Here is a 6,799-nt window from a genome sequence, read left to right on the forward strand (position 1 = left end):
TGCAATTCCATACTCTTTATCCAACTTGGCCGGAAGAAGTCCGATCTTTGATGAAACCTGTACTCAGGCCAAGTTCTTCGTAACTGAATCCTTGGAGAGGAACATAAGGAGGGGAATCATCGAGATAATCCATGATATCCGGATCTGGGGGTGGAGAATCAATCTTATCCTTGGTCCAGTCAGACGCAGGAAGACCCAGCTGGGCAAACACTTTAGGATGACAATCAGCGTTGTATGGAGGCGTGTCGAAATGAGGATCTTTCCTTGATATCAATTCCCATACTTTTTTTTCGCCATCCCGGTATGCCTGCAAGTTATAAGCATTCAGCATATCAACAAAGGGCTTACTGTGCAAATACTTGAAGATGCAAGCTCTGCGAACATCAGTTGGAAGGGATTCGGGCAAAGGAATGTTAGCTTGCCTTTGGGGTAATGCTTTAGATCCTTTTGCCCCTGATTTTCCTGCTTCTCGTTCCAGTCGCCGGATCTTCTCCCTGGCACCATCCAAATCTGAACGGAGATGCTCAATCACGGAGTTCTTCTCTCCTGCAACCTCCCAAGCTAATTTCCTAAGGTGAGCAATTTCATGATCCTTGGCTTTGGAGTCTTCCCGAAGCTTGGAAACTTCATTACTCAGTTTAATGAGTCTAGAGGCTGCTTCCACTTGGTTGTGGAAGTTGCTAGTGAGACTCCTGCGAACAACTTCAAGTTAGTCAGGAGCAAAAGAATAATCTTCAACATCAAAAGATAATGAAGAAACACTTACATCACCAATGACTTCATAAAGCCATCGTCTGGAAGTTTGGAAAGAACTCTGCTCTAGCTAGGCATTTGAGCAGCAGTGCTCCACTCCATCGCTTTGTCAAACTCGTTTGACACTAATTCAAACTCCCTCAGGGGAGGAGAAGGATGAGCTACATCAAGAGAAGGATGAGCTACATCATCCGCCAACCGACGGCGCTTCCTGGTGGCAAAATCCTCCGACTCCAAAGAAAGAGAGGAAGAGGATGCCAAACAAGCACTAGAGGTGGAAATAGAAGTAGCACCTGCTGGGACCGCGCATTCCTCAGATGCCAACATAGTTGCCTCGAAACTGTGGTCTACCGAATCTAATTTGAAGATTCACAAGATCAAGATCTTCCCGGGATCCCTCTTCACGGGCTGGAGAAATCGATTCTATTGAAGATTCACAAATAGCAGTCTCCTTACACTCAGAAGATTCACCAGATGCAATCACCTCACTGGCGGCAACTTGCGTCGGCATTGAGACAATCTTCTTGCAGGACTTTGACCTAATAAAGCTCAGATCGATTATGGGAGGCACTGCAAGTACAGAAAAGGCAGTATTAGTACGAATATCCAACAACATTCAGAAAAAGGGAAAACCCTAATCCTCAAATACCCATTAAGTGAACCCCAAGTATTACTACTGTGAAGTTCACTCAGGGAGAAGGAGAAGAGGTTTGTGTCATGGGCAAAGTAAAAGCTTACTTGTTCAGATGCTGATCGAATATATTGCTGGAATACGAAAAGTACGAACACGGCAAAGAAAGACGGAATGTCGTTTTGTTTTGCAAATCTAACTTGCAGATAGTAGGATAAACAAGGAGTACCCTAGAGGGACTTAAATAGCCTCAGAGAATAAGGCGAAGGTTAAGAGCCAAAGACAACCGAAGGACCGGATCGAAGAAACGCTTTGAGTTCTTCCAAAAGAAAGATCGACGGTCAGAGGAAGGCCACGTGGGAATATGCACCTGGTACGAGAATACCTCCAACCGTCACGCCACCATTTAAAAGATATTTATATTTCCAACTCGTTGGGAGAAGTAAGTGGTGCACAAAGGCAGAGAAACATTTGGACTTCGTAATAAATGAAGGAGTAGTTGAGAATATGTAAAAGCTGGAAGTTGAAACATCTCTCCCGAATGCCTCTTCATGATATCCCAAAGGTCATCCCTCGTCAAGATACAAGGAGTTAAGTGATAAGTGATAAGTTATATCATTTATATTTTATTTCCAAGACAAGTTTTTGGAGATAGGAGGAGGAAATATTCAGGCAATCATTGGAAATGTTCTATTTTCATTGAGGGGTCAAGCTTTAAAAAAAAAAAAAAAAGGAACCCTGACTCTCTAAGACTTTTCTTCATTATCGACTGAGGCAGCTTTCTCAAGATCGTCTTCATTAGTCTCCTTTTCAGCAGCTGGATGTGAAGTTTCTTCTGGAAGGGGCGGGGAATCAGCAAGATATTCCTCATATTTCGGGTCAGCTGGAAAAGGATCATCCTCTCCCAAAGCCCAGTCTGGGAGGGCCAACTTAAGCTTCCCAAAGACTTCTCTGTGACACCCCTCACGAAATGGAGTTGTGTCAAAGGAAGGATCATATCCGAGGATCTTTTCCCAAACATCATTCTTCCCCACGCGGTAAGCTTGAAGGTTGAAGGCACCCAACAGTTTAGAGAAAGGAACGCTGTTCAGATACTTCCAAACACAATCCCTTCTAAGCTCTAGTTTGATGTGTTCGGGTTTACTAGGAACGGCCATCTTCAGTATACGTTCGTTCTCTATGGCCTTAAACTCAAGATTGTCACCGAACAACATGGTAGCTTTCTTCTATTTCTTAGCCTCGTGCTCGGCAGCAACAACGCGGGCCTTTGAAGAATCGAGGGCCTTTTTTAAGGAATTCATCTCCTCATCATGCTTCACATGCAGCTCTTTGGCTGCTGCCGTCAACCAGTCTATTTCAAAATTGGCCTTCACCAAATTCTCTTCACAGGTTTGCAGCAAGTAGCCATTACGACCAACTCGGCTCAATGCCTCCATGTGTTGGTAAAAGCTCAACACAACATTCCTGGGGACGAGGAGATTATCAGAAGAACTCATAAGAAATTATGAAAAGAAACTAATGAAAGATCATGAGGGACGGTACCTTGTGGACTGACTAACAAGGGCATCATCGTCCAGGGCTTCAAAGGCCTGACGATCAGCAGGCAGTGTTTTGATGTATAAATCGGACTAACTTAGAGATCTCCAATGCATAATCCCACCGTTGGATTTGAAGAACAAGACGTCGTGAAGCTCTCCTCCAAAAATCAGCTCGATCGGACACCATATGACCATCCGATGAATGTCTTGATCAAAACTGGACAGAGACACTCAAAATCGGGATTCTTCTATCCTTCTTATTTGAATTGGATTCTTCTTCCTCTTTTCCCTTCTTTGATCAAATCCTAAATAGGAAATAAAACGTAGAAGCATGCAAGGACTCATTCTCTTTATGTTTTTGACTTGAAGTAGGACTCTTGCAATAATACCCAAATTTGATTGATAATTTCCTACACGTAAAAGTAATAAATCTTGATTAGAATTTGTTAGAAAATATATAAAATCACCAAAATTATAGAAATTAAAGGAAAGAGTGCTACATATTCATTTTCATATTATATTAGGGTAAATTGATATAAACAATCGTAAATACATGGAAATATAATTAATTAATCATATAAAATAATATGTATGAAATCAACTTATCAATCAGCAGGCAGAAGACCGAGAGAACTCCATTCTGCAGCTTTCTTAGGGTCTTGTGTTGCCCTATCAGTCTGCTTCAGTGTCCACTGAGGCATGAAGATCTCATCACAATCTTCATTCTTTTTGGATTTTTTCTGGGAGGAAGCATCAACCGAATCATGCTTCCTTTTAGTTTGAGCGGTGGAGATACCAGACTCTTCCACCATTGGTTTTTTAGATTTTTTGGCCTAAGGAAGATGTGAGATGAAGGAGATGGAAGCTCTAGGAAATTCGGAGGTGCCTAGGGAATCGGTCTTCCTGCGTTTGAAGCCTCCAAAGGTGCTTACCAATGGGGACAAATCTTATGCGGGAGTAGTGGGGAGTTCGTTGTTGCCTGAGATCGATTCCCTCCCTTCTCCTATACAAGTGGTTAAGTTTCGCAGGATTGTAATCCCTCAACAGGAGTACGAGATGCAACGAAATCAATTCCGTTTTTCGTTGATTGGGCGAGCTAATTTTCGCATCACAACCATGGATGAATTGCGAGAGCTAGCTAGGGGTGCTTGGAAATTGTCTCAAGGGGTGATCTTACATTCATTGGGGAAAGGGTTTATCATCTTTCAATTTCATAGTGAGGCAGATATGTCTGAGGTGTGGCGCAAAGTTTTTTGGAATGTTGGAAAGCAATACATCCGTTTTCAGCGATGGAGGCCGGATTTTAATATCCACTCTCCTCAACCAGCGGGTAAGTTGGTGTGGGTTCATTTCCCTGATTTACCTCTTGAGTATTGGCATGAGAAAGTGCTTCTTTCTATAGCAAAATCTGTCGGGAGACCTGTTTCTCTTGATAGACGAACTCGTCTTGGTTCTATTGGTCATTATGCTCGAATTTTGGTTGAATTGGAGGTCGATGTTGTTCGAGTGAATGAGGTTCAGACTGAGCACCTTGAACCAGGAACTCTTCAAGTGTTTAGTTTTCTTCAGAAGGTAATTTTTGAGGATGATATTCTGCGGTGCTCACGGTGTAATCGAGAAGGCCACTTGGGTCTTCATTATAGGTTTGCTTCAAACGATTTTGTGGATGGTTTGCAAGTTCAGCCCTCTATGGTTCCTACAAAAAAACCTCCCACCGATAATCCTATTGTAGATGGGATTCCTACTGACGGTGTGAGAGTGCAGACTCCAAGTTCACTCCAACAACAGATTCGTGTGGCTCTAGAGGTGGCGGGTTTGGAGGACTCTATTTCATCCAATGAGGGTGCAGCAAATTCAATTTCGAATTTCAATTCAAATTTCAATTCAACAAGGTTGGTTCCCTCTGATGTGGTGGTGATCGCGTCTAGCGAGAACTCTTCTCTTGATCTTTCTCTCTCTGTAGAAAGTGATCCTTTTCAACTTCAAAAGATATTAGATAAGGGCAAGAGTTCGATGTTGGTTGGTAATCTTTCAAAGAACGTGGTTACCTCTGTTGGTCCCACGACTAACCAACTTCCACCTATTTCGGCCACTAAGGATATTGGCTCTTTTGAAAGGTTTGAAAAGCTTAATGAGAGGCCCTGTGGGGCCCTGCTGAATTCGGTTAGAGTGGAAGACTCTTCTACGGAACAGAATTTGGTTTATGTGGAAGACTTTTCTACACAACAAAATTCAGTTAGATTGGAAGAAGCTGCATTGGAAACTCTAGTTTGGAGCTTCAAGTGGGGTCATGCGGGGCCAACATAATTTGAATAATTTTGAAGCAGCTTCTTTGGCCGTGGACTCTAATTTTCAAATTCAAAATTCCTTAGATGCGGCAAAGTGTTTTAATTCAATTGGTAAACTTCCTTTGGAGAGTTCACTAGTGGGACCTACAGATAAGCTCAAAAGTGGTTCGGCCAGTTCATTTGAATTTCAAAAAGTGCTTGTTGCAGGTAAGAGTTCTAAGCAAATTGGAAACCCTTCTTTGGGGTGTTCCTTGGTGGGACCTGAAGTTGCAAATATTATTAGAAGTTTGGTCATTGAAGGAACTAGGGAGGATGATTTGGACTGTTGTGGGGCCCATCAAAATTCGGCCAGGCTGGAGAGTTCGGACAATGATGAAACTTTGCAATTGAAAGTAGTTCTTCCACCTTCGTCTATATCAGTGTGGAATAAAGGTTCTCCTCGTCGGAAACCTGGTCGTCCGAAAAAGGCTCACGCAGTGAAGTAGTAACAAGTAAAAAGAGTTCTATGGTAGAGAAATTCAAGAAGGTAGATGCAGCTTTAGAGAAAGTATCTACTGTGCATCAGAACCTCCCATTGGGAGAAGATAGTGCTGCTATGTAACTATTGCTATGAAGCTTTTCTTAAAGATCTTGATTTGGATGCATCTAGACGTCCTACATATCGTTTAGTCTATCAATAATAATAAATACAAATACCTGTAATCAAGAGCAAGAATAGTGCAATAATTAATAAAAAGGTTACAGGAGTCCAAATACTCCAATAAATATCCAAGAAATAATCAAACGAAAGAATCAAGAATTAAATGTAATATCGAGTTCAGCGAAGCAAAAGAATAACTAAATAATCTTCATCTTCATGAGGCTTCATGCTCTGCAAGTCCATGTACCCTGTCTGTCTCACATCGGCTTAAACGAGAAGGCTCTTTCATACGAATCATCTCCAACTTCCGACATTGTGCAACCATCTCGTACAGTTTATATAATACATACAATGAAAGGAATGAGTTCCAACGAACTCGGTAAGGAACAAGCAATTCTCATATATATGTCAATACAATCCACGAATGCCAGATGAAATGATATGGATGGTATGCGAAATATGAATGCTACTAAGATCTAACTATGCAAGTCTCTAATGGCTGACATGCTTTAAGATATACACCAGCCCTCCTTTGGGTAAGTCTCATCACTCCGATCCGGCAAGGACTGGTTACCTCTCGTAGGGATCCTGGGCAAAGGGGTAAGTCCACACCTGGCTCTCAAAACCGTGGCTGGGGGTTAAGTCAACACTCTCTCACCACGACCATTGGCAATGAGTACTGGCGCATGTCGGGGTTTCTAATCCAATGCAAGGTCATAATGGTAACATACTATATGAAGTCCAGATACTTCCCCTATGGCACCAACCAACTCGGTTCAGTATCCTTCGCAACCTAGGAGTGAGAATCCTCACGGACTGGCTACCTCTGTTGGACTCCACTCCTTAACCCTATGGTCATCCACATATTATTGGGGCGGATGCTCTCATGACTCCTCGCGACACCCGGTCCGCTCCTTGGACATCCATGAGCCCAACCCTAACATATGCA

This window comes from Hakea prostrata, chromosome 3 (genome assembly GCF_041222555.1).
Source record: "Hakea prostrata isolate BN-2017 chromosome 3, UWA_Hpros_2, whole genome shotgun sequence".
Classification (NCBI taxonomy): Eukaryota; Viridiplantae; Streptophyta; class Magnoliopsida; order Proteales; family Proteaceae; genus Hakea; species Hakea prostrata.